The sequence below is a fragment of the Phyllobates terribilis genome, unplaced genomic scaffold, assembly GCF_046119375.1.
Source record: "Phyllobates terribilis strain yellow unplaced genomic scaffold, ASM4611937v1 Scaffold_7__3_contigs__length_470593459, whole genome shotgun sequence".
In the NCBI taxonomy this organism is placed as follows: Eukaryota; Metazoa; Chordata; class Amphibia; order Anura; family Dendrobatidae; genus Phyllobates; species Phyllobates terribilis.
The window spans coordinates 397909368-397936971 of NW_027362767.1; the positions used below are offsets into that span (position 1 = coordinate 397909368).

Here is a 27604-nt window from a genome sequence, read left to right on the forward strand (position 1 = left end):
AGACATCCGTCTTTTGGGTCATTCTCCAAATTGGTATCGGCTGTGCCTGAGGAGGAGAGTTTTTCCGGTGATTTGGAGAAAGTTTGGACGGATGTGCGTGGTAATCTTCAGGAGGCTAACAAAAAATCTAAGAGGTACTTTGATAGGAAACGGCAAGAGGTTTTGTTTGCTGTTGGTGACATGGTTTGGTTGTCCTCTAAGAATCTGCGATTGAGGATTCCTTCTAAAAAATTGTGTCCCAAGTTCGTAGTGCCCTTTAAGGTGCTTCAGATAGTTAACCAATCTGCTGTTAGGTTGGAGGTTCCTACCTCCTGGAAGATTAACCCGGTGTTTCATGTTTCTCTCGGTGGTGGAGGACGGGGAATATGAAATTTCCCGCATCCTAATTTCTAGACGGTATAGAGGGAGTTTGCAGTATCTCATCGCTTGGAAGGGTTTCGGACCCGAGAATAACTCATGGGTGAGGGCGGATGATGTTTCTGCTTCCAGACTTGTCAGAGCGTTTCACAGGAGGTTTCCTGATAAGCCCGGGCCTAGGGGATCCGGAGGATCCTCTTAGAAGAGGGGGTACTGTTAGAACTCTCCTGTTAGGTTTTTTCTATCTTGCTGGTCACATGACCATTTTTGCCTATTTAATCCGGCTCCGCCCTCCTGGCTTTGCTGGACTTCATTGTATTTACTACTCTTGAGCTAGCTTGGTGCTCTGTTACCGTTCTCTGTTAGTTTTGCTAGGTCTTCTGACCTCTTTGCTCTTTGTTGTGTGTTTGTCTTTGACTGCTATTATTTCTGCTAGGAGGTGTCCAACTTTATCACAGTCCCTAGTTCTTGTAGGGATCCCTCCCTTACATCTATAGGTCTTCGTACAGACTATCCGAGGACTTTAGCGGGTCTGATCGCAGGATCAGGTTCCCCGTTACATCGTAGGGATCTAGTTTAGTTCTATTGTAGGGACAGATCTCCTGCCTTTCCTTAGTGCCTGTAGCAGATCATAACACTAATAGCGTCTAAGTCTTAGAGAAATAGAAGAAGATCAGATATTCAATCCTCATGACTTTGTTAACTCTTGTGATCCAGGGATGTCTCCACATGAAGTAATTGGAGTAATAGGCTATATTGATTAAAAGGTGTAAAAGAGATCTTTATTAGTGATGAGCGAGCATGCTCGCCACTGTTCGGTACTCGCCTGAGCATCTCAGTAGTCAAGATGCTCGGAGCTCGCCGAGTAGTTGCGCGATGCTCGGGCGGGAGCTCGGGTCCCCTTCCTGCATGTTTGGCACTATTTAGAGCACCAATCATGCAGGGATTGTCTGCCACTCACTGTAATGTCACAGCCATGGTGGGTTTGGCATTACAGTGATTGCCCAAATCGATGGGAACAGTGCTCAGTGAAACATGAAAAGCCGGCAACTCATCAGCGGCATACACCCTACAATTTAGAACAGAAAGAATAGAGCATCACACATAGATTAGATAGATAGAAACATGTCAGTCAAATATATAATAAGTACAGTGACGGTGTTGGTTACTGTACTTGTCATTTAGTGTTAAAATAAAGGATTTATTAAAAAAAAATAATAGTGTTTTCATGCACCCATCTCTTTAAAAAAGCCAACCGGCAATTCATCAGCGGCATACATCGGTACCCGACAATTTAGAACAGAAAGAATAGAGCATCACACATAGATTAGATAGATAGAAACATGCCAGTCACGTATATAATAAGTACAGTGACAGTGTTGGTTACTGTACTTGTCACTTAGTGTTAAAATAAAGAATTTATTAAAAAAAAAATTGGTGTAGGGTTCCCCGTAATTTTAGTCTCTAGCGGAGTTTAAGCAGATGGCTGGGGCAGATGTTTGAAGCCTGGGAAGGGGGTAATACCCACGGAGCCCCCAGCTGAATACCTAGCCTTTACTAGCTATTAAAATGGGGATCCAAAAAAAAAATGACGTGGGGTCCCCCCAATTTTATTAGCTAGCAAAGGCTAGGCAGAGAGCTGGGGGCTGATATTAATAGCCCAGGAAGGGTGCCATGAATATTGGCCCCCTTCGAGGCTAGAAACACCAGCCCTCAGCCGTCCCAGAAATGGCACATCCATAGGATGCGCCAATTCTGGCACTTGGCCTCGCTCTTCCCATTGCCCTGTAGCGGGGGCAGTGGGGTAATAGGGCTAGGGTTGATGTCAGCTTATAATGCCAGCTGACATCAAGCCCAGGTTAGTAATGGAGAGGCATCTATAAAACACCCCCATTACTAACCCAATAGTGAAAGTTAAAAAACACAAACACCCAGAATAAAGTACTTTAATTGAAATAAAGACACAATACTTTAATGTTCTAAAATAAACTCTACTTATCGTCACGCCTATTCCAGCTGAAGCCAATGATCTCCTGCAATAAAAGTTAAATAATAAACCAACCTCATCCTTACCTTTCCATGGTTCCCAGGACGGCTTCAGCTCTGCTACATTGACATGACAGGCTGGATCGTAGCAGAATGCTGCCATTGGCAGCACCCCTGCAATTCTGTCAGATAATACTCAATTTCTTCCTGAAAATGATTGCAATCACAAATTCTTTGGTATTATTCTCTACATTTAATTTGTCTTCAATGAAAAAAACACAAAAAGAATTGTTCTAAAGCCAAATTGGATATAATTCCACACCAAACCTAAAAAAGGGGGTGGACAAAAGTATTGGCACCCTTTGAAAAATCATGTGATGCTTCTCTAATTTGGGTATTTAACAGCACCTGTAACTTACCTGTGGCACCTAACAGGTGTTGGCTATAACTAAATCACACTTGCAGCCAGTTAACATGGATTAAAGTTGACTCAACCTCTGTCCTGTGTCCTTGTGTGTACCACATTGAGCATGGAGAAAAGAAAGAAGACCAAAGAACTGTCTGAGGATTGAGAAACCAAATTGTGAGGAAGCATGAGCAATCTCAAGGCTACAAGTCCATCTCCAAAGACTTGAATGTTCCTGTGTCTTCCGTGCGCAGTGTCATCAAGAAGTTTAAAGCCCATGGCACTGTGGCTGACCTCCCTAGATGTGGACGGAAAAGAAAAATTGACGAGAGATTTCAATGCAAGATTGTGTGGATGGTGGATAAAGAACCTCGACTAACATCCAAACAAGTTCAAGCTGCCCTGCAGTCCGAGGGTACGATAGTGTCAACCCGTACTATCCGTCAACGTCTGAATGAAAAGGGACTGCATGGTAGGATACCCAGGAAGACCCCACTTCTTACCCCGAGACATAAAAAAGCCAGGCTGGAGTTTTCAAAAACTTACAGTACAGACCAAAAGTTTGGACACACCTTCTCATTTAAAGATTTTTCTGTATTTTCATGACTATGAATATTGTACATTCACACTGAAGGCATCAAAACTATGAGTTAACACATGTGGAATTATATACTTAAAAAAGTGTGAAACAAGTGAAAATATGTCTTATATTCTAGGTTCTTCAAAGTAGCCACCTTTTGCTTTGATGACTGCTTTGCACACGCTTGGCATTCTCTTGATGAGCTTTAAGAGGTAGTCACCGGAAATGGTTTTCACTTCACAGGTGTGCCCTGTCAGGTTTAATAAGTTTGATTTCTTGCCTTATAAATGGGGTTGGGACCATCAGTTGTGATGTGCAGAAGTCTGGTGGATACACAGCTGATAGTCCTACTGAATAGACTGTTAGAATTTGTATTATGGCAAGAAAAGTGAAGCTAAGTAAAGAAAAATGAGTGGCCGTCATTACTAGAGATGAGCGGTGTTCGACTAGAACTGTTCGCCAATCTCAAATTCGAGCTGTTTTGGGCGGTGTTCGAGTTGTTCGACGAACCCGAACGATTTGCAAAAAATTCGGCTGTTCGAGGTTATGTTCGATAACTGTTCGTGCACCAAAAGCGTGTCCTGCATGTCTGGCGCTATTTAGAGCACCAATCATGCAGGGATTGTCTGCCACTCACTGTAATGCCACAGCCATGGTGGTTGTGGCATTACAGTGATTGCCCAAATCGATGGGAACAGTGCCAACAGTGAAACATGAAAAGCCGGCAATTCATCAGCGGCATACACCGGTACCCGACAATTTAGAACCGAAAGAATAGAGCTTCACACATAGATTAGATAGATAGAAACATGTCAGCCACATATATAAGAAGTACAGTGACAGTGTTGCTTACTGTACTTGTCATTTAGTGTAAAGGATTTATCAAAAAAAATAATAGTGTTTTCATGCACCGTCTCTTTAAAAAAGCCGGCCGGCAATTCAGCATCTGTACCCGACAATTTAGAATAGAAAGAATAGAGAATCACACATAGATTAGATAGATAGAAACATGTCAGTCACATATATATGAAGTACAGTGATAGTGTTGGTTACTGTACTTGTCATTTAGTATTAAAATAAAGGATTTATTATTAAAAAAATTGGCGTGGGGTTCCCCTTAATTTTAGGCTCTAGCGGAGGTTAAGCAGACGGCTGGGGCAGATGTTTGAAGCCTGGGAAGGGGGTAATACCCACGGAGCTTCCCAGGCTACTAATATCAGCCCCCAGCTGAATACATAGCCTTTACTAGCTATTAAAATGGGGGACACCCCAAAAAAAATGACGTGGGGTCCCCCCTAATTTAATAGCTAGCAAAGGCTAGGCAGACAGCTGGGGGCTGATATTAATAGCCCAGGAAGGGAGCCATGAATATTGGCCCCCTCCCAGGCTAGAAACACCAGCCGTCAGCCGCCCCAGAAATGGCGCATCCATAGGATGCGCCAATTCTGGCACTTAGCCTCGCTCTTCCACGCTGCCCTGGTGCGGTGGCAGGGGGTAATAGGGTTGGGGTTGATGTCAGCTTATAATGCCAGCTGACATCAAGCCCAGGTTAGTAATGGAGAGGCGTCTATAAGACACCCCCATTACTAACCCCATAGTCAAAGTTAAAAAAAACACAAACACCCAGAATAAAGTCCTTTAATTGAAATAAAGACACAATCCTTTATTGTTCTAAATTAAACCATACTTACCGTCACGCCCATTCCAGCTGAAGCCAACGATCTCCTGCAATAAAAGAAAAATAATAAAGCAACCTCATCCTTACCTTTCCATGGTTCCCACGACAGCTTCAGCTCTGCTACATCGAGATGACAGGCTGGACCGCAGCAGAACGCTGCCATCCAGCCTCTCATCCCGCAGACACTGAGAAGCGCAGGCATGCTTGCGCTGCTCAGCGTCTCTCTGTGACGACATCCAGATGAGCCGAGTTCATGTCCAATGAACTCGGCTCACCTCATGCACGTCACTGACAGCGTGGGAAAATTCTCACGCTGAAGCGGTGAGTGCAGGAGAATTCTCCCACGCTGTCAGTGACGTGCATAAGGTGAGCTCATGTCCAATGAACTCAGCTCACCTCCTGCACGTCACTGACAGCGTGGGAGAATTCTCCTGCACTCAGCGCTTCAGCGTGAGAATTCTCCCACGCTGAAGCGCTGAGTGCAGGAGAATTTTCCCACGCTGTCAGTGACGTGCATAAGGTGAGCTCATGTCCAATGAACTCAGCTCACCTCCTGCACGTCACTGACAGCGTGGGAGAATTCTCCTGCACTCAGCGCTTCAGCGTGAGAATTCTCCCACGCTGAAGCGCTGAGTGCAGGAGAATTTTCCCACGCTGTCAGTGACGTGCATGAGGTGAGCCGAGTTCATTGGACATTAACTCGGCTCATCTGGATGCCCTCACAGAGAGACACTGTGGAGCGCAAGCAAGCCTGCGCTTCTCAGTGTCTGCGGGATGAGAGGCTGGATGGCAGCGTTCTGCTGCGGTCCAGCCTGTCATCTCGATGTAGCAGAGCTGAAGCTGTCATAGGAACCATGGAAAGGTAAGGATGATGTTGCTTTATTATTTTTCTTTTATTTCAGGAGATCGTTGGCTTCAGCTGGAATGGGCGTGATGGTAAGTATGGTTTAATTTAGAACAATAAAGAATTGTGTGTTTATTTCAATTAAAGGACTTTTTTCTGGGTGTTGTGTTTTTTTTAAATACTTTACTAGAAATTCATGGTGGTCATGTCTAATATTGGCGTGACCCCATGAATTTCGGGCTTAGGGCCAGCTGATAATGCCAAGCTGGCCCTAACCCCTTTATTACCCAGTGAGCCACCGCATCAGGGCCCTGGATGAGTTGGGTACAGCGCCAGAAGATGGCGCTTCTATGAACGCGCCATTTTCCGGGGTGGCTGCGGACTGCAATTTGCAGCGGGGGTGGCCCAGAAAGCTTGGGCCTCCCTGCGCTGCGGATTCCAGCCCCCAGCTGCCTAGTTGTACCTGGCTGGACACAAAAACAGGGCGAAGCCCCACGTCAATTTTCTTTAAATTATTTCATGAAATAATTAAGAAAAAAAGGGCTTCCCTATATTGTTGTGTCCGGCCAGGTACAAATAGGCAGCTGGTGGTTGGGGGCAGCCCGTTCCTGCCTGCTGTACCTGGCTGGACACAAATATAGTGCGAAGCCCCACGTCAATTTTTTTTAAATTATTTCATGAATTTCCTGAAATAATTTAAAAAAATTGAAGTGGGGCTTCGCACTATATTTGTGTCCAGCCAGGTACAGCAGGCAGGAACGGGCTGCCCCCATCCACCAGCTGCCTATTTGTACCTGGCCGGACACAACAATATAGGGAAGCCCTTTTTTTCTTAATTATTTCATGAATTTCATGAAATAATTAAAAAAAAAGTACGTGGGGCTTCGCCCTATTTTTGTGTCCAGCCAGGTACAACTAGGCAGCTGGGGGCTGGAATCTGCAGCGCAGGGAGGCCCAAGCTTTCTGGGCCCCCCCCCGCTACAAATTGCAGTCCGCAGCCACCCCGGAAAATGGCGCGTTCATAGAAGCGCCATCTTCTGGCGCTGTACCCAACTCATCCAGGGCCCTGGTGCGGTGGCTCACTGGGTAATAAAGGGGTTAGGGCCAGCTTGGTATTATCAGCTGGCCCCAAGCCCAAAATTCATGGGGTCACGCCAGTATTAGACATGACCGCCATGAATTTCTAGTAAAGTATTTAAAAAAAACACAACACCCAGAATAAAGTCCTTTAATTGAAATAAAGACACAATTCTTTATTGTTCTAAATTAAACCATACTTACCATCACACCCATTCCAGCTGAAGCCAACGATCTCCTGCAATAAAAGAAAAATAATAAAGCAACCTCATCCTTACCTTTCCATGGTTCCCACGACAGCTTCAGCTCTGCTACATCGAGATGACTGGCTGGACCGCAGCAGAACGCTGCCATCCAGTCTGTCATCCCGCAGACACTGAGAAGCACAGGCATGCTTGCGCTGCTCAGCGTCTCTCTGTGACGACATCCAGATGAGCCGAGTTCATGTCCAATGAACTCGGCTCACCTCATGCACGTCACTGACAGCGTGGGAAAATTCTCACGCTGAAGTGCTGAGTGCAGGAGAATTCTCCCACGCTGTCAGTGATGTGCATGAGGTGAGCTCATGTCCAATGAACTCAGCTCACCTCCTTCACGTCACTGACAGCGTGGGAAAATTCTCCTGCAATCAGCGCTTCAGCGTGAGAATTTTCCCACGCTGTCAGTGACGTGCATGAGGTGAGCCGAGTTCATTGGACATGAACTCGGCTCATCTGGATGTCGTCACAGAGAGACGCTGAGCAGCGCAAGCAAGCCTGCGCTTCTCAGTGTCTGCGGGATGAGAGGCTGGATGGCAGCGTTCTGCTGCGGTCCAGCCTGTCATCTCGATGTAGCAGAGCTGAAGCTGTCGTGGGAACCATGGAAAGGTAAGGATGAGGTTGCTTTATTATTTTTCTTTTATTGCAGGAGATCGTTGGCTTCAGCTGGAATGGGCGTGACGGTAAGTATGGTTTAATTTAGAACAATAAAGAATTGTGTCTTTATTTCAATTAAAGGACTTTATTCTGGGTGTTTGTGTTTTTTTTAACTTTGACTATGGGGTTAGTAATGGGGGTGTCTTATAGACGCCTCTCCATTACTAACCTGGGCTTGATGTCAGCTGGCATTATAAGCTGACATCAACCCCAACCCTATTACCCCCTGCCACCGCACCAGGGCAGCGTGGAAGAGCGAGGCTAAGTGCCAGAATTGGCGCATCCTATGAATGCGCCATTTCTGGGGCGGCTGACGGCTGGTGTTTCTAGCCTGGGAGGGGGCCAATATTCATGGCTCCCTTCCTGGGCTATTAATATCAGCCCCCAGCTGTCTGCCTAGCCTTTGCTAGCTATTAAATTAGGGGGGACCCCACGTCATTTTTTTTGGGGGGTCCCCCATTTTAATAGCTAGTAAAGGCTATGTATTCAGCTGGGGGCTGATATTAGTAGCCTGGGAAGCTCCGTGGGTATTACCCCCTTCCCAGGCTTCAAACATCTGCCCCAGCTGTCTGCTTAACCTCCGCTAGAGCCTAAAATTAAGGGGAACCCCACGCCAATTTTGTTAATAATAAATCCTTTATTTTAATACTAAATGACAAGTACAGTAACCAACACTATCACTGTACTTCATATATATGTGACTGACATGTTTCTATCTATCTAATCTATGTGTGATGCTCTATCTTTCTGTTCTAAATTGTCGGGTACCGCTGCTGAATTGCCGGCCGGCTTTTTTAAAGAGACAGTGCATGAAAACACTATTATTTTTTTAAATAAATCCTTTACACTAAATGACAAGTACAGTAACCAACACTGTCACTGTGCTTCTTATATGTGTAACTGACATGTTTCTATCTATCTAATCTATGTGTGATGTTCTATTCCTTCTTGTCTAAATTGTCGGGTACCGGTGTATGCCGCTGCTGAATTTGCCGGCCGGCTTTTTTAAAGAGAGTGTCTTCTGAGCAGTTTGTCAGCTTTTGGACACCTTTGCAGGTGTTTTCTATGTGTTTCTATGTGTTTTTGTTTGCCTGCCATTGGTTTTAACGGTGTTCGACGGTGTTCTAAGGTGTTCGACGAACAGTTCGACGAACAGTTCCTCGAACATCCCGGTGTTCGACGAACCGAACCGAACCCGAACACTACGGGGGTGGCTCAACACTAGTCATTACTTTAAGAAATGAAGATCAGTCAGTACGAAAAATTGGGAAAACGTTGAAAGTGTCCCCAAGTGCAGTTGCAAAAACCATCAAGCACTACAAAGAAACTGGCTCACATGAGGACCGCCCCAGGAAAGGAAGACCAAGAGTCACCTCTGCTTCTGAGGATAAGTTTATCCGAGTCACCAGCCTCAGAAATCGCAGGTTAACAGCAGCTCAGATTAGAGACCAGGTCAATGCCACACAGAGTTCTAGCAGCAGGCACATCTCTTCAACAACTGTTAAGAGGAGACTCTACATTCCTGGTTCCCACCGTGAAGCATGGAGTAGGAGGTGTGATGGTGTGGGGGTGCTTTGCTGGTGACACTGTTGGGGATTTATTCAAAATTGAAGGTATACTGAACCAGCATGGCTACCACAGCATCTTGCAGCGGCATGCTATTCCATCCGGTTTGCGTTTAGTTGGACCATCATTTATTTTTCAACAGGACAATGAAACCAAACACACCTCCAGGCTGTGTAAGGGCTATTTGACCAAGTAGGAGGGTTATGGGGTGCTACGCCAGATGACCTGGCCTCCACAGTCACCAGACCTGAATCCAATCGAGATGGTTTGGGGTGAGCTGGACCGCAGAGTGAAGGCAAAAGGGCCAACAAGTGCTAAGCATCTCTGGGAACTCCTTCAAGATTCTTGGAAGACCATTTCCGGTGACTACCTCTTGAAGATCATCAAGAGAATGCCAAGAGTGTGCAAAGCAGTCATCAAAGCAAAAGGTGGCTACTTTGAAGAATCTAGAATATAAGACATATTTTCAGTTGTTTTACACTTTTTTGTTAAGTATATAATTCCACATGTGTTAATTCATAATTTTGATGCCTTCAGTGTGAATGTACAATTTTCATAGTCACGAAAATACAAGAAAAATCTTTAAATGAGAAGGTGTGTCCAAACTTTTGGTCTGTACTGTACCTGAGAAAGCCTAAAACGTTTTGGAAGAATGTTCTCTGGTCAGATGAGACAAAAGTAGAGCTTTTGGGGAAAAAGCATCAACATAGAGTGTACAGGAAAAAAAAAGAGGCATTCAAAGAAAAGAACACGGTCCCAACAGTCAAACATGGCAGAGGTTCCCTGATGTTTTGGGGTTGCTTTGCTGCCTCTGGCACTGGACTGCTTGACCGTGTGCATGCCATTATGAAGTCTGAAGCCTACCAACAAATTTTGCAGCATAATTTAGGGCCCAGTGTGAGAAAGCTGGGTCTCCCTCAGAGGTCATGGGTCTTCCAGCAGGACAATGACCCAAAACACACTTCCAAAAGCACTATAAAATGGTTTGAGAGAAAGCACTGTTGACTTCTAAGGTGGCCAGCAATGAGTCCAGACCTAAATCCCATAGAACACCTGTGGAGAGATCTCAAAATGGCATTTTGGAGAAGACACCCTTCAAATATCAGGGACCTGGAGCAGTTTGCCAAAGAAGAATGGTCTACAATTCCAGCAGAGCATTGTAAGAAACTCATTGATGGTTACCGGAAGTGGTTGTTCGCAGTTATTTTGGCTAAATGTTGTGCGACCAAGTATTAGGCTGAGGGTGTCAATACTTTTGTCTGGCCCTTTTTTGGAGTTTTGTGTGAAATGATCAATGATTTGATTTATTACTTCATTCTCTTCTGTGTTTTCTCCTTGCAAGCAAATTAAATGAAGAGAATAATACCAAAGAATTTGTGATTGCAATCATTTTCAGGAAGAAACGGAGTATTATCTGACAGAATTGCAGGGGTGCCAATACTTTTGGCCAGCACTGTATGTGTGATGCTCCTATTCTTTCTGTTCTAAATTGTTGGGTACCGGTGTATGCCGCTGATGAATTGCCGGCCGGCTTTTTTAAACAGATGGGTGCATGAAAATTGGAGGGCATTAGTGTGTTCCCAGTGCCCTGCTTTGTTTTTCATGCACCCTCCTATATATCTTGCCTGCCTGTCTGCCTATATATTTTGCCTTCCTGACGTTTAATTGAGCACTGTTCCCATTGATTTGGGCAATTTTGTACGCTCCCCGCTCCCACGCCGCCTCCCATCCTGATCCTAAGTTAGGGCCGCGCGGGGAGCAAAGCACCAGGGAGCGGAGAGCATACAACAGGGAGCGGGGAGCGCAGCACCGAACAGTAAAGCCGGCGGTGAAGTCTTTTCACTGCCGGCTTCCCCACCCGGGTCCTTCGCTCCCAGCCCAGTCCTAACTTAGGATCGGGATGGGAGGTGCCGGGAGGAGCGGAGGATCGGGGTGGGAGGCTGCGTGGAAGCGAGTATGGGGCTGAGTGATTATTTAAAAGCCGGCGGCTTTTTACAGCCGGCTTTTAAACAATCATGCACCCATTTCAGCCTTTTTCTCAGCCCCCAGACCGCTTTATAGGCTCAAGCAGACACTTACTCGGCTTACTCGCATTTCCCATTGACTTACATTGTACTTGTTACTCCTAGTGAGTAATCACAAGGAAACTCGGGGAGTAACGAGTAGCCCGAGTACCATACTATTCGGTGAGAAACGAATAGTAAGAAGTATACTCGCTCATCCCTAACTCCCTGTTAATAGTGACAGCAGGTGCCGGTTGATGGGGGTAGTAGTCACCTCGGCAGGTGGCTATGACCCGAGGTATGCATTTTACCTAAGGTCACTGTAACACCTGTGGGACCAAGCTGACATCTTACAGCGTGATCCCGCAGTGCTGTGACCGGCGGTAACACAGTTACCGCCGATCAAAGCCCCTGTTTCCCACGCTGTCAAGCAGATGTCCGGGGGCCCCTTTGGGTTCTTGTTTCGAGCCTATTTTTGATGTTCGGGTTTAGTCAATGAATCCGAACATCAAAACATCTCTACTCAAAACCAATCTTCTGCTATCATTGCATCCAAGGCAAAAGCGAGACAAGGTGCTGAAGAAGATAGGCCACTATTCCCGCCTACATTGCTATAATTCTCTGTGCCATGATAGCCCTTGAGAGTGGTGGGATGGCATTATTAACAGGCTTTCACGAGGGAGCATCAAATTGGTCCTGCTCCCAGGATTATGGTGTGTGGCGGCATAATGTACTGTAGCTGAACCACTTTAGTCTTCATTCCAGGTACAGTAATATCTCTGCATTACATTTATTTCAATGTGGAATCAGTGATATGGCCACTTCTCCAAAGTGTCCCGTAAGCTGTTAACAAAAAAACTCTAAGCCGCATGTGGCTTGTGTTACTGTGATAAGCCTGCATGGCCTAAATGTCTTACCATTGCCTGCAATATCTCCAGACTTATCTTACATCTAGAACATCTGGGACGTCATTGGTCGGCAAGTGCACAGGGAGCTGCCAGCAATGGATTTTGATGAATTACCCAAGTGCAATCAGCGCTTCAGAACATTCCTCAGACAACCATTAATGACCACATTGATATTAGCCGAGGCTGTAAGTGCAAGGATTTCTGCACATGGCGTTCATACTCAATACTGAATATATCGAGATGCTTTGAAAATTTTGTTTCCATCTTTTCAGCATTTGCAGATCATTATTATGTCTGTCCATCCTGTGATTTTCATAATTCCATAAGTTTTCCTTTCTGGTGTTGCAATATCAATGTTGAGGAGTGTATACTTAGAAATAAAGCCTAAAAACATCCCTGGAAAATAATTGTTACCAGGTAATATGCAAATACAGTGGTGGCCAAAAGTATTGGCACCCCTGCAATTCTGTCAGATAATATTCAGTTTCTTCCTGAAAATGATTGCAATCACAAATTCTTTGGTCTTATTATCTTCATTTAATTTGCTTGCAAGGAAAAAACACAAAAGAGAATGAAGCAAAAATCAAATCATTGATCATTTCACACAAAACTCCAAAAATGGGCCAGACAAACGTATTGGCACCCTCAGTCTAATACTTGGTTGCACAACCTTTAGCCAAAATAACTGCGAACAACCACTTCTGGTAACCATCAATGAGTTTCTTACAATGCTCTGCTGAAATTGTAGACCATTCTTCTTTGGCAAACTGCTCCAGGTGCCTGATATTTGCAGGATGCCTTCTCCAAACTGCCATTTTGAGATCTCGCCACAGGTTTTCTATAGGATTCAGGTCTGAACTCATTGCTAGCCACCTTAGAAGTCTCCAGTGCTTTCTCTGAAACCATTTTATAGTGCTTTTGGAAATGTGTTTTGGGTCATTGTCTTGCTGGAAGACCCATGACCTCTGAGGGAGACCCAGCTTTCTCACACTGGGCCCTACATTATGCTGCAAAATTTGTTGGTAGTCTTCAGACTTCATAATGGCATGCACACGATCAAGCAGTCCAGTGCCAGAGGCAGCAAAGCAACCCCAAAACATCAGGGAACCTCCGCCATGTTTGACTGTTGGGACCATGTTCTTTTCTTTGATTGCCTCTTTTTTTTTCCTGTACACTCTATGTTGATGCTTTTTCCCAAAAAGCTCTACTTTTGTCTCATCTGACCAGAGAACATTCTTCCAAAACATTTTAGGCTTTCTCAGGTAAGCCAGCCTGGCTTTTTTATGTCTCAGGGTAAGAAGTGGGGTAAGAAGTGGGGTCTTCCTGGGTATCCTACCATACAGTCCCTTTTCATTCAGACGCTGACGTATAGTACGGGTTGACACTGTTGTACCCTCGGACTGCAGAGCAGCTTGAACTTGTTTGGATGTTAGTCGAGGTGCTTTATCCACCATCCGCACAATCTTGCGTTGAAATCTCTCGTCGATTTTTCTTTTCCGTCCACATCTATGGAGGTTAGCCACAGTGCCATGGGCTTTAAACTTCTTGATGACACTGCGCACGGAAGACACAGGAACATTCAGGTCTTTGGAGATGGACTTGTAGCCTTGAGATTGCTCATGCTTCCTCACAATTTGGTTTCTCAAGTCCTCAGACAGTTCTTTGGTCTTCTTTCTTTTCTCCATGCTCAATGTGGTACACACAAGGACACAGGACCGAGGTCGAGTCAACTTTAATCCATGTTAACTGGTTGCAAGTGTGATTTAGTTATTGCCGACACCTGTTAGGTGCCACAGGTAAGTTACAGGTGCTGTTAATTACACGAATTAGAGAAGCATCACATGATTTTTCAAACAGTGCCAATACTTTTGTCCACCCCCTTTTTTAGGTTTGGTGTGGAATTATATCCAATTTGGCTTTAGGACAATTCTTTTTGTGTTTTTTCATTGAAGACAAATTAAATGAAGATAATAATACCGAATAATTTGTGATTGCAATCATTTTCAGGAAGAAACTGAGTATTATCTGATAGAATTGCAGGGGTGCCAAAACTTTTGGCCACCACTGTACATAATAGTAATTTTACTAACTACACACAGTTGACTATTTTTTATTTTTTATTTTTAATTTTAAAAAATCATTAGATTTAAAAAAGACATCACTTCAAGTTATCGCCAATAACAACCTTTTGTTTTCTTTAATTCTGTCACTAAACACAGAGCTTCTTCTTCAATTCGATCCTCTATACTCCTTTTTCCCATGCCGAAGCTCCTCATTGTGGAAATAGAAAATCTACGAAGCTCCCTCCACCTCTTCATGTTACTTGAACTGGAAATCCCTGAAAGGAAAAAAGTGAATTATTTGTCTTACAAATGCATAGCATCAAATAACATAGCAAAAAAATATATCAGTTTGGGCAGGAATGATAATGTTAGGGAAGAGTCAAGTGGAAATCTAAGTGTACTGGAGCTGAGCAAATCGAGGAATTTGTCAAACTTGGAAAATTAGAACAATATGTGACTCTCTTGGTGTTAAACACCTTAAATGTCTGCCTCCATTTTACACATTATACAAGATTGTATCAGCCAGAAAAGGATCACATGACATCATATTGAGCCTCATAATAATTTGTAGCCACAATCATATAGTAGGAAGAGGGGTGGGATTAACATTTTTAACATTTAACAACAGGTTCCCTGTTTGTGTTAGGAAACCATTCCCATTTAAAAATGTCACACCCATTCTGTTAGCCACACCCATTTCAACTCATACTTTTCTCAACCTCAAAACACAAGTAACGAGTAACGGTAGCCAGGAGTAAAGGTGCTTACAACTTATTACCCTACATATACCTTAATTTAGTCTCATTGCCTCCTGTCAAGTCCACATTGTTCCCAGACACTGCAGTCACTTCTTAGTATGGTATGTAGAATTAAAGTGGTTTTCTAAAAGTTTTAAAAATTAGAACTAAAGGAACACTGCTCAAGTTGGAAATGATGACCTCCTGTCCATCTCAACTGTCTGCTGAACCTAATCTCTGGCCTCTGCAGCCACAGGCCAAATATGCATGAAATAACATGCCTCCCTGTCCAGACCACATATTACCATTAAATAGTGACCAAATAATACCACATACAAGGGAGAAATACCACCACACCATGACCAGACCACATATTACCACCACATACTGACTGAATAGTACCAAACACAAAAGGATGCCACAGCTCAAAACTTAGCCATAGCGATAAGGACATAAAGTAATAAAACTAAGAAGAAACTTTACAGACAGTGTGCGATAACACAAAAGTGAAAAAGTTTAGTATACGAGATAAAGAAAATAATACATACTTAATGGGAATCTGTCACCGGCACCAGGTTTTTTGCTACCTAATCTGAGAGTAGCATAATGTAGTGGAAGAGACTCCGATTCCGATTCCAGCGATGTATCACTTACTTGGATGCCTGCTGTAGTTTTATACAAAACACTGTTTTAGCAGCTGGAGATAATCACTAGAGGACTAGTAGGCCTGTTACCAGGTAGTCCAACCACACCCCCAACACTAATTGACAGCTTTCTGGCTATGAACAGTGTACACAGAAAGCTGCCAATCATTTGTGTGAGTGGGTTTATACAAAGCTCAGCATTCGGAGATCTGCTCAATCTGCAGCAGAGAAAATGATTTTTAATAATGATTGTAGCACCCAGTAAAGTACAGTATTTTTGTGATTATAAGATGCACTTTTTGTTTAGAAAGATTACATCTTTCTAAAATGTATGTGCATCTTATAGTCTATAATGCGTAAGGTGCCAGATCTCCCTGACTGCTTCCTTAAATAAGTTGTCCACTACTTTTTCATTGATGCCCTATCCACAGAATAGGGCATCAATGTCTCATCGGCCGAGATCACGCACCCGGCACCCCCACCGGTCAGCTGTTATTGGTACCGGTGGCCGCCGGCCAGAAGTACTTACTTGCGGTGCTTTGCCGTCTACCTGTAGTGGTCGCCGCGGGGTACTACACATCCGCCTTCCACTGAATTGAATAGGAGGTGGATGTGCAGTACCCCACGGTGGTCAATACAGATGGACGGTCAAGCACCACAAGCAAGTATTTCCGGCCGGCAGCGACACAGATAACAGCTGATCGGCGGATGTGCCAGGTGCGGGATCCCAGCCGATCAAACATTGATGCCCCATCCTATGGATAGGGCACCAATGAAAAACTAGTGGACAACTTCTTTAAATCATAGGGTAGAGCATTAAGTTCTGCTGCATGCAGCTGCATAGTTTTCTTGATCTGTGTAATTAATACTGAATAGGCTATCTATTAGGTAAAGCTTACGTCCACATGAGGATTAATAGAAAGAATCTTTGGTGAACAAGCTGAAGAAAAATAAATCTGTCATACGTAGATAACAAGTTCATTTACACTTAGCTGAAGAGTCTCCTTTCCCAAACAAAAGCCGAATTTCAAAAGATTTGCTCAACCTTAACGACTATATTAGATCCTTTAACGGTTCTCAAAGTGTCTTGTAATAAAGAAGAACACATTTTCAGCTGTGTCATGTGTTTACATGAGGAAACACTATTTCTGATTATTATATGACTTGTACTCTGCATATTTATCAGCATTCCTCTCTATCTCTATGTTTCAGTTTTCGCTAAGCTACTTGGTAAAGGCTGGCTGCCAACGGAGACCATGGGATAGAGACAGAAATGAGCGGATTACACAAAATTCGAACTTGCCTGTTTGCTCAGATTTTCCCGAGAAATTCAATTCACAGAGAAGTTATTATGTGCAAATTAAAAATCCATTGTTATGCTCTAGGGTAACCCTGATCATAATATTAAATGTAAAATTAAAAAATAAAAAAATTACTTACACTCACATAACTGCTCACCTCTACGGCTGCTCTGCTCCTCACTTTAATCCATTGGTCCTTGATGCATCTTTAGATTGCTGCCACTCGTGTAGAATTCCTCGATGAGGCCCGGGAGGGTCTGCACAAGCGCACACCATAGGTCATGGCATCATGGCATGAACCATGACCTCACACACGCATGCGCAAAACCCTCCCGAGCCTCCCAGACCTAATCATTTTTTTTTCACATTTTGATGACCTTTTATGGTTTCACAAAAATGGTGGTCATCGGCTCACCTCTGAATTTTCATGATCTTTTACTAGTATCAAGCTGAGCACCGCTAGACATGGTAACTATCATCTGGATATTTTTTGTTTGATCCCATTTTTTCCTTGTTACTGGGTATAGTGATAAAGCCAGATTTTTTTCATTTGGTCTTTGTAAAGTCAGTATAAAGATTTTTTTTTATTTTTTTCTTAAAGTTTTTCTTTTTTTTTTGCATGTACCTATAATAAAACATATTATAAATGTAAGGATTATAGATGGGTGCGACAAATGATGTCTACAAATCTACAGGTCACGGTGACAATCATGACCTTATATCATGTTGTTAACTTAAAATATAAATAATAAAAACCTTATGGCTGTCATGGCTCTAAATGTGGGAAGGTGAAAGAAAAATGTTTCTGTTTGTTTCAAGTGCAGCGTGAAAATTTCTGTATAAGGATTAAATTACAAACCTTTTTGGCATACACCTGCCTCTCTTTTTTAAAGGGAATCTGTCAGCAGGTTTTAATTACTTCATCTGAGAGAAGCATGATGTAGGCAAAGAGACCCTGAATCCAACGATATATCACTTAGTTTACTGAGTGCACCAGTTGTGACACAATCAGAGTTCTTAGATTTAGCCTGAAGCAGAGCTGAGAAAGCTAACCCCGCCCACAACAGACTCTATATCTCTATTGTCTATAGACAGTTAGATGCTTATCACAGGAGGGGGTGGAGTCAGACTTCCAAGTACTCAGCCAGCTAGTCACATCAATGCTAATGTCCTAGTGATAAAATCTTCATTAGGCCATGTGCCCACGTAGCGTTTTTGTAGCATTTTTGCGGCGTTTTTACGGCTGCAAAAACACTGCAAAAATGCTTGTAGAACAGTCTGCCATGCAAAGCAATGTGAATTCGGATGTGCTGTTGTGGCGCCCCTGAGGGTTCGACCGCCACAGGGATGATGCACTTCTTTAATGGAGTGTGGTGTTCCTCCATTGGTGACATTGGAGACATTGGTCCCTGCGGACTTGCAGCAGACAGACTCCCTTCCTGTATAAAGTTTGCATCTCTTTAGGTGCCCAATATTGGTTTTATATAAAACTGCGTACATATTTCTACCTCAGATCTCAGAAGAAAAACTTGTCAGGGTGGCTCTCTTGGAGGTCCAACTCGGGATATTCATGCCCTGCAGCCACCCCAGGACCCACGTTGGGGGTTTGGGACAGGTCCCTTGCACTTCTGAACTGACTATTAGTCCTTGCACTTTAACCCATCTGTCTGTGCATAAATGTCTCTGGAAAATGCTAGCACTTTTATAATTTTATACTTTTGTACTTTTATAATGTTATAATATGTTTGCAACGTTTAAGAACATGTGCCTCCCATAAAAGGAAGATGGTTTATTGTTGTATATAAAAGAAAACTTTCTGGGTGTTACTCTTTTGCAGCCCGCGGATGTGCTGTGTTTCACCAGGGGGGAATGTGGCTCCCCTGAGGGTTTGACCACCACAGGGATGCTACACTTCTTTAAGAGTTAGGGGGAACTAAATTAGTGGGTGAGGGTGACCTTCGCCTCTGGTGCCCGCAGAACTCCGCGAGGAGCAGGGCGTCGCCTTCCTTCTGCCATCTCTTATGTAAGTAAAGCCTTGGAAGTTCACCCCTATGGCCTCCGGACTCTTTATTCTGTGTCACACCGCACTATGCAGACTTTCTAGACTACTACCCCCGTCATCCTGTCCCTCTGCCCTGAGGCCTTGCTCCACCTGTGGGGAGTAGTAACAACGACGGCCGCCATACCACCATGCCTCAGCGGACTGCAGCGGCGCTAGTGGCCTTCACCAGGTGCCACAGGTGGCGTAGTCGTAATCAGCCACTCAACCCGGATAAGCCCATACCATCCTTTTAATTATGACGGCCCTGGGCACGGAGCGCGTCCGGGCCACGGCTGCACCCCATCTCTCCAACAGAGGACCCGACTCCGAGTCCCCATCTCCCAGGGTAAAAAGGGGCTTTCGAGTAGAGGCGTCACAAACTTTGCAATGTCGGCAGGATAGCGTGCCCGCAGCAAAGGAAGGAATTACCCATTGCTACCGGGTACTGTGTGTCTTACACCTTGGACTTTCATTTTCACTTAAAATGGTGCCCGCCCAAGAAAAACAGACGCCATAATGCTGTGGAAATATGGCCTTCTAATACCTCCCATTGTGGGCTGGGCTCCCGTATGGCGCCAAAAGTGCGAACCGCCCCTTCCATCAGAGACTGTCCGCTGGGTATTTCCCGTCAAACCGGATGGGCTGAACAAAGGCGGGCCTGTCAGCATGCCGCCCAGGAACCGCCCCGAAAGAGGAGGAAGGAGAAAAGGAACCAGGTGCGGCCATTGCAGTTGGAGGTTGGCAATCTTCGGGAGCAGACATGGACGCTTCTGGAGCGCAACCTACCGAGCCTTCTGAACCCGGTTCAGGTCCTTCACCCGGCAGGGAGCGAGGCGGCAAGATTCTAACAGCGGGAGATTTGGAGTTTCTCCAGCAGGAAGCCCCGGGTCTCATGCGGAGACAGAAAGAGGCCCAGGAGGCGGCGATGGCTGCGTGGCGGGAAGAAATGTTGCTGCGCATCCGGGCCCGCCGCCAAGGAGCCAAAGCTCAGGGAGATCGGGAGCGACCCAGTGGTGGGTGAGTGTGCTACCCCTACCCCAGCTGCTGAGCCTACCGTTTCCATCCTGGACCTCATGGCCGAATATCTCCTGCCCGGCGCGGTCACCTGGGAGCAGGTCTTTGCTCCGGAGCTGCAAAAAGCAGCTATAGGTGGGGACCTGCGATGCCGCCCTACTTCCAAATCAGAAGTACCTGAAGCTGCAGAGGTGTCCACAGGCCCCAACCCGGACTGGTCCACGCTTGCAGAGGACCCGCAGCAGCCCCTAATGACACCGCTAACCGCACCGACAGTCACCTGGCCGGAGGCTGAGGAGTGGGCCTGGGACAACCAGGGGGGGACCTGATGGGCTTCTCCCGGGAGACCCGGGCTGAAGCGCAGAGGAGGAGTGAGCGGTGCTGTGACCAGATCCTCCAACTCGCTCGGGAGCAACGCCAAAGAGAGGTTCACTGCGAGCGCCTCGAGGTGCGGGCCAAAACTGCCAAATCCCGGGCCCGACAGGAAGAGGCAACCCGTCCCAGTCCCCGTGTGGAAGGGCAAGTCGTCCGCTTCCACCATGAGGCGGGGTGGGGGTTCATCAGGAGTCCCCAGTACCAGGACGACGTCTTTGTCAGCAGGCGGGACGTTGAGCCGCGGCTGAAGAAGGGACACCCTGGCCGGAACCTCTTCCCGGGCGATGTAGTGACTTACTCTCGCCACCATGGGGTGCAAGGGTGGTACGCCCTGGATGTCCACAAAGTGTCTGGGAGCGATGCCCCCTCGCGCTCAGCCTCAGGGGACCGGTCAGCCTCCGTCGGGAGGAACGAGCCTTTTCCCAGGAGGGAACCCGAGATTTAAGCAGCCCCGGCGGTTGTAACCTGTTAAAAAAAGTTAAGATATTGACATTGATGTTTTGATTTTTTCTATCCCCGGTTTCTGGAGACATTGGTCCCTGCGGACTTGCAGCAGACAGACTCCCTTCCTGTATATAGTTTGCATCTCTTTAGGTGCTCCATATTGGTTTTATATAAAACCGCGTACATATTTCTACCTCAGATCTCAGAAGAAAAACTTGTCAGGGTGGCTCTCTTGGAGGTCCAACTCGGGATCTTCATGCCCTGCAGCAACTCCAGGGCCCACGTTGGGGGTTTGGGACAGGTCCCTTGCACTTCTGAACTGACTATTAGTCCTTGCACTTTAACCCGTCTGTCTGTGCATAAATGTCTCTGGAAAATGCTAGCACTTTTATAATTTTATACTTTTGTACTTTTATAATGTTATAATATGTTTGCAACGTTTAAGAACATGTGCCTCCCATAAAAGGAAGATGGTTTATTGTTGTATATAAAAGAAAACTTTCTGGGTGTTACTCTTTTGCAGCCCGCGGATGTGCTGTGTTTCACCAGGGGGGAATGTGGCTCCCCTGAGGGTTTGACCACCACAGGGATGCTGCACTTCTTTAATGGAGTGAGGTGTTTCTCCTCTGAGGTAAGAACAGTGTGATGGTCAGGACCCTTCCTTCACATCCAACACCACACTTCTCCACCAGAGGGGGCTAGAATGCACTAGGTGCTGCCCTCCTGGTTACAGGGAGATTGGGGAACCAAGAGTTAGGGGGAACCAAATTAGTGGGTGAGGGTGGAGGACTCACATTTTTGTGACACTTTAAAATTTCATATTTAAGAAAATGCCATTTTTGGTTGCGGGTCTTTGACTGTCTTTTGAACTGTGAATAACTGTGATCTCCCACCCTGAGCGTGGATCCTGTGTGGACCTGCAGTGGATGGAGGCACAGCCCTCGTACCCCGGCCTTGGGTCGAGGGGCAGGTTGCAGACAATGAATGTCTCAACCCGGTCAAGGACCACGACCAAGAAGGCCCGGAGCTTAAGAGTGTAGCTCCACTGCAAATGGATCCCAGGGAGGATGCAGACGGAGCGGAGTACGCCACCTGTCCTCGCCAACCTGATATATACAGAGGGATTCCGGCTGCAAGAGGGGTACCGGCCCCCGAAACCCGACCTTGCTACTCCATGTCCTGGTCGGGGAAGCCCGGTAGGCCCTGAGGATCCCACCGGGTAACGGAAAGAGCAGAGCTGCCGCCCGTGCCCTTTTTCTGAGAGGAGTTAAGAGGGAGACCCGGCCTATGCACACACAGACAGGACAGCACGCGGTCTGTAGTTTTAGGAACACTCTGGTACGGGGTCCTGATTGAACGCTCGACTTACTCGGAGGTTGTCGGACCTTTGCCTCTGGTGCCCGCAGAACTCCGCGAGGAGCAGGGAGTCGCCTTCTTTCTGCCATCTCTTATGTGAGTAAAGCCTTGGAAGTTCACCCCTATGGCCTCCGGACTCTTTATTCTGCATCACACCGCACTATGCAGACTTTCTAGACTACTACCCCCGTCATCCTGTCCCTCTGCCCTGAGGCCTTGCTCCACCTGTGGGGAGTAGTAACAACGACGGCCGCCATACCATCATGCCTCAGCGGACTGCAGCGGCGCTGATGGCCTTCACCAGGTGCCACAGGTGGCGTAGTCGTAATCAGCCACTCAACCCGGATAAGCCCATACCATCCTTTTAATTGTGATGGCCCTGGGCACGGAGCGGCTCCAGGCCACGGCTGCACCCCATCTCTCCAACAGAGGACCCGACTCCGAGTCCCCATCTCCCAGGGTAAAAAGGGGCTTTCGAGTAGAGGTGTCACACTGTGCACATGATGTGCTACTTTGCGCGCGGAATTCGCATTGCATTGCAAAACGCAGCATGACCATTTCTACCGCGATTACGCTGCAAATTCGCGGCCATTGAGGAACATTGAAACGCAGCAAACCCGCAGGTATATGTGGATTTGCTGCGTTTCAATTAAATACAATGGCCGCGAATTTGCCGCATAATCGCGGTGCGTTTGGTACCCGGGATGAAGAGGAGACTACAACTCCTCTCATCCCGGCTACTACGCGGTGAAAAAAAGAAATAAAAAAGTTAAAAATAACCAAAACCTGTATACTCACCTCTCCGGTCTCCTCCGGTCTTCTCCCGGCCACGTCCTCTCTACTTGGCATCCCGCGGTGTACTGTCAGGACCTGCGGTGACGTCATTTAGTCACCTAATGGTCACGCGACCGCTGTTGTCGGCAGTCAGGTGATGGTCGCGTGACCATCAGCTGACTAAATTACATCACCGCAGGTCCTGACAGTACACTGCGGGACTCCGAAGAGAGAGGACACGGCCGGGAGCAGACCGGAGGAGACCGGAGAGGTGAGTATACAGGTTTTTTTTTATTTTTAACGTTTTAACTCTATTTTTTTTACTATAGATGCTGCATTTAAAGCATCAGTTGTTCACACATTATAAATCCATGCCGGTTGCATGGATTTATATTGTGTGACCAAGTTGTCAAGCACTTTCCAAGTAATGCTCAAAATCGCTTGGAAAACTGCTTGAAAAAACGCATGCGAAAACGCATGTAAAAACGCTGAAAAAACGCTTCTCTCTGGCAGAAAAAACGCATGTAAATCTGCATGCTTTTTTTTCTGCCAGAGAGAGGCAAAAACGCTCTGCATCAAATCTGCTACGTGGGCACATAGCCTTACAAGTAAACAACAGCACACACCTTGATAAGTGGCACATCGTTAAATTCTGTCTTTTAAACCCTACCTCCTGCTGTCCTCAGATTACATAGCAAGAACTTGCTGACAGATTCCCTTTAAGGGATTTTTTTGTCATTCTTTGGTAAAAATGATAGGAAATCTAGACATGCTTTTTATATATTTGTTCATATTGTGTAAATTTGTGAATAATGTATATGTATGATATACTGTATATATATTTTAGAAAAGTCTGTATATATGTATATATATGCTTAATGTGAATATGCATAGTTTATATATGTATGTGTGCATATACATTGGTGTAGATTGATTGTGGAGGATCCAAGACAAAAGTCCTGCACAGGGTTGTTGGCTGCCAGTATCCAACTCCTAAATGTATCCTTTGCACTGTACACACATAGATTGAGGGTTTATTACTCTCCTAACTTTATGTATGTAGCAGTGTAGCTGTGAATCACCCACCTCTGGGGTGAGAGACACACTTACTAGAAAGCAGCAGCATGGATCTGCCAGAATCTCTGCCTAATAAGTTCTGCTCTCTTTCTCTCTGCTCCTCCTCCCTCCTCACCTCTCCATTAACTCCATTAGTGTAATGCAGCTACAATCCAATCCCTCAGTGAGTTAGCAGTCCATCTTATTTTCAACAAAACAGATTTTAGCAGTTCTTAATGATGAATAATGAGATTAAGAGGAGGCAGAGGTAGAGGAGAAGAAAAGGCTCATAAGTGGAGAAAGAATGATATTTTTTTTCCTATAATATACAATATATTACAAAGTTTATTTTATGTGCTTGTACTATTGATTTATGAAAAGTTTGCTGAAACAACATTGACTAAAGAAAATGACCAGTGAAAAAATAAAGGTCTAAAACTGTGGTAGTAATAGTTACATAGGTTGAAAAACGACCTAGGACCATTAATTTCAACCTTTCTCCACCACCGAATGTTTTTCCTTTTCCTCTCCATTCAGGTCAGACTAGTTTGCCGACTATCTCAACTCTCGATTCATCTTTGCAGATTTGGTTATCTAAATGACAATGAATGGTCACTCTTACCTCTAAAAACTGCAACACACGGTGCCTAGTAAATGCAATAGCCCCCCATTCCGTGCCCCCTTAATATAATACTGCAAACTGTGCCCAATGAATAAAATAGTGGCACACACTACATCATGAAGGCAGCACTACTCACTGCGTCACTTGTAAATGATCGCACGCACATTGCCCATTAAAATTAATAATAATATACTCTGTGCCACCAAAGAAAAATAAATTATTTCAACTCTGCTCCATGAAATGACTAATAATACGCATAATAATATACACTTGCCTATGTCTAATATGCTCATTGAAATCTTTAAAATGGCCAATGTGCCCCTGCAAATAAATAATTGCTCTCTAGTCCTTGAAATGAAGGATAATGGTCACTGTACCCTGGAAAAAAAATAGCTATTAAAAATAGCAATTATTGTGGGCTAATAACCCTGAAATTAATAATTATAGCAATATGCAAACTGAAAAATAATAATTGTGGCTGCTGTGCTCCATCAATAGCAACTTTCACTGTGTTCCCTGAAGTTAATGAAAAGTTTCAATGTGTTCCCTGAAATAAATATTAAGTGTCACTGTGGCCCTAAATAAAAAAAAGTGCCCATTTATTTTCGTGTCTTTGAGCATGATGAAATAAATAAAAATTGCTACTGAAATTACTTGCATGTTTCAGTTCCCGGACTGACTACTACAGATCAATATCATCCTGCCAACTGGAACCTGCCAAACAGCCAGGAAGGAAGCTGACGGCTAAAAATTACAAAATGTATTTGTTAACCCCAGGGTTAGCAGGGCTGTGCAGTCAGAGTTGGGATCGGAGTTTTGGGTGAGGATGGAGATGATAGAAATGAATCAACTCCGGCCTCAATGCATAGCTTGTTGGATATTTATTTCCATAAGAAGCAATAAAAGTAGAAGAAAGTGATGTATGCTGAGAAAAAGAACCCACATGTCACAAATTGCAAATCTGAAGCAATTCAACCACATTTGAAGAAGCCCTTAAAAGGGTTCTCTGATACAAGTCTGCTGTATCTCTAGGTGACTGCAGAATTCTGAGTCCTTACAGCGTGCAAACTGCATGCTGTCAAGATTCTCTATTATTGATGGCAAGAGAAGGTGGTCACATACCAGCAAGTAGGCGATTTGCAAACTTCCAGTCACATTACGGCTAGACGTGCTTAAGCTCGTTCAATTTAATTATATTGAGAAAGCCTGAGCATGTCATTTTGCTCTCGCTCGTACTGCCGGAGAATCCTGACAGCATCCTGTGTGCACACTGTAAGGACTCAGATGTCTGCAGTAGTGTTGAGCCACCCCCGTAGTGTTCGAGTTCGGTTCGATTCGTCGAACACCCGTGTGTTCGCCGAACTGTTCGTCGAACTGTTCGTCGAACACCTTCGAACACCGTTAAAACCAATGGCAGGCAAACAAAAACACATAGAAACACATAGAAAACACCTTCAAAGGTGTCCAAAAGCTGACAAACTGCTCAGAAGACACAACTAGCACATGGAAAAGTGACAAGTACATATAGTCATGCGAAAAGAAAAGAGGTTTAGGAGTAAAAGGAGGGGGAGACACAGATATAGGCATGTCATGCCCTTCTAAAATCCAAAAAGTGAGAAGCCGACACGTTCAGTCCGCTCCTGCCCGTGCCACCTCCGTGTCGCCGGGTTTGTGCCAGAGCCGCGGTGAACCCTGATGGCCAGCCCCCCTCTCCCAATACTGGTGCCTGTCCGCTGGTGGGTCGAGCGAGCCCCCCTGTGGTGGAGGCAGCTCTAAGCTTTTTAATTTAAATTGTCCCTCTAATTTGAATGAATACACTTTAAATCCATTTACAAGGATCTATTGGAGGGCAAGTCTCATGCCAGCTGCCGCGTAATTCCAGCTCCAGTAGCGTCCACTAAAGCTGCTGCAGTTAAAAAGCTTTTATAAGGATCGAGCTCGGCTGTCCACCGCAAGGCATCCTACTGCCAGTCCCAGCCCCTATGCCTTGGGGTGCCTCCTGATGCTCTTCACTGAGTATCCCGTGGTCCCGAAGCATTTCCTTTGAAAAAATTAAGTGTCCAAACTACAGGTGGTGTAGCTTGCTTAACAGCCGGGATAATCCGCTGACTAGCAGACACTGCTACTAGGCACAAAGTATTTCCTGGGCTAGATGCAGTTAAAAATTTGTAATTAGATACTCTCTTGGATGCTGAGAAAGCGTTCCATAGAGTCTCCTGGCACGCAATATATGATTCTCTTAAAAAGCTTGGGGTAGGGGTCTAGGGGACCCTTTTATAGCCAAAATCACGGCCCTGTATCACAATAGGTCACCTAGGCTGAAGATAAATGGAACTTTAGCACCCTGAGGGCTCGGTTGCTACAGAGGTATTGCACCTCACCCAGAGGTGTGATATCTCACTCTCAGGTAAGGATGGAGTGTGGATCAGGACCCGACACCTGCATGCATTACACCACATTGCCGTGGGGCAGGGCGACCAATATGCCTCTGAGATGGGCACAACAGTCCCTGTCTCTGGCTGGAGTGGGGGGAGGGAACACTGAGGAAGTGGAACCCTGTAGTGCAGGAGCAGGGAGGAAGCAGTTCCTGGGTGCATTGAGAAGGGAGTATAAAAGGTGGGCACCATCTTAGTTCAGTGCAGAGAAGTCTGAGCAGAAGTGGCAGGGAGCAGGGGCTCTGCATGAGCTCTGCTCCGGAGGCGGGCCTAGTAACAGAGGCCCAGGCCTGGAAGGGGGAGAAGGAAGGAAGAGGAGCGGAGAAGGCTCCAGGAACGAGGAATGAAGGGATCCCAGGGGTGCGGACGGGCGAGTCGCCACCGCACGCCCGAATCCACCTGCGTGGAGGGGTCAGGCCAAAG

At 45.5% G+C, this 27604-nt stretch overlaps 1 pseudogene; it reads right to left on the reverse strand.

Annotated features, from left to right (window-relative positions):
• LOC141154999 (cytochrome P450 2A11-like) overlaps nt 1-27604 on the reverse strand; it is a 203302-nt pseudogene that overhangs the window by 147133 nt on the left and 28565 nt on the right.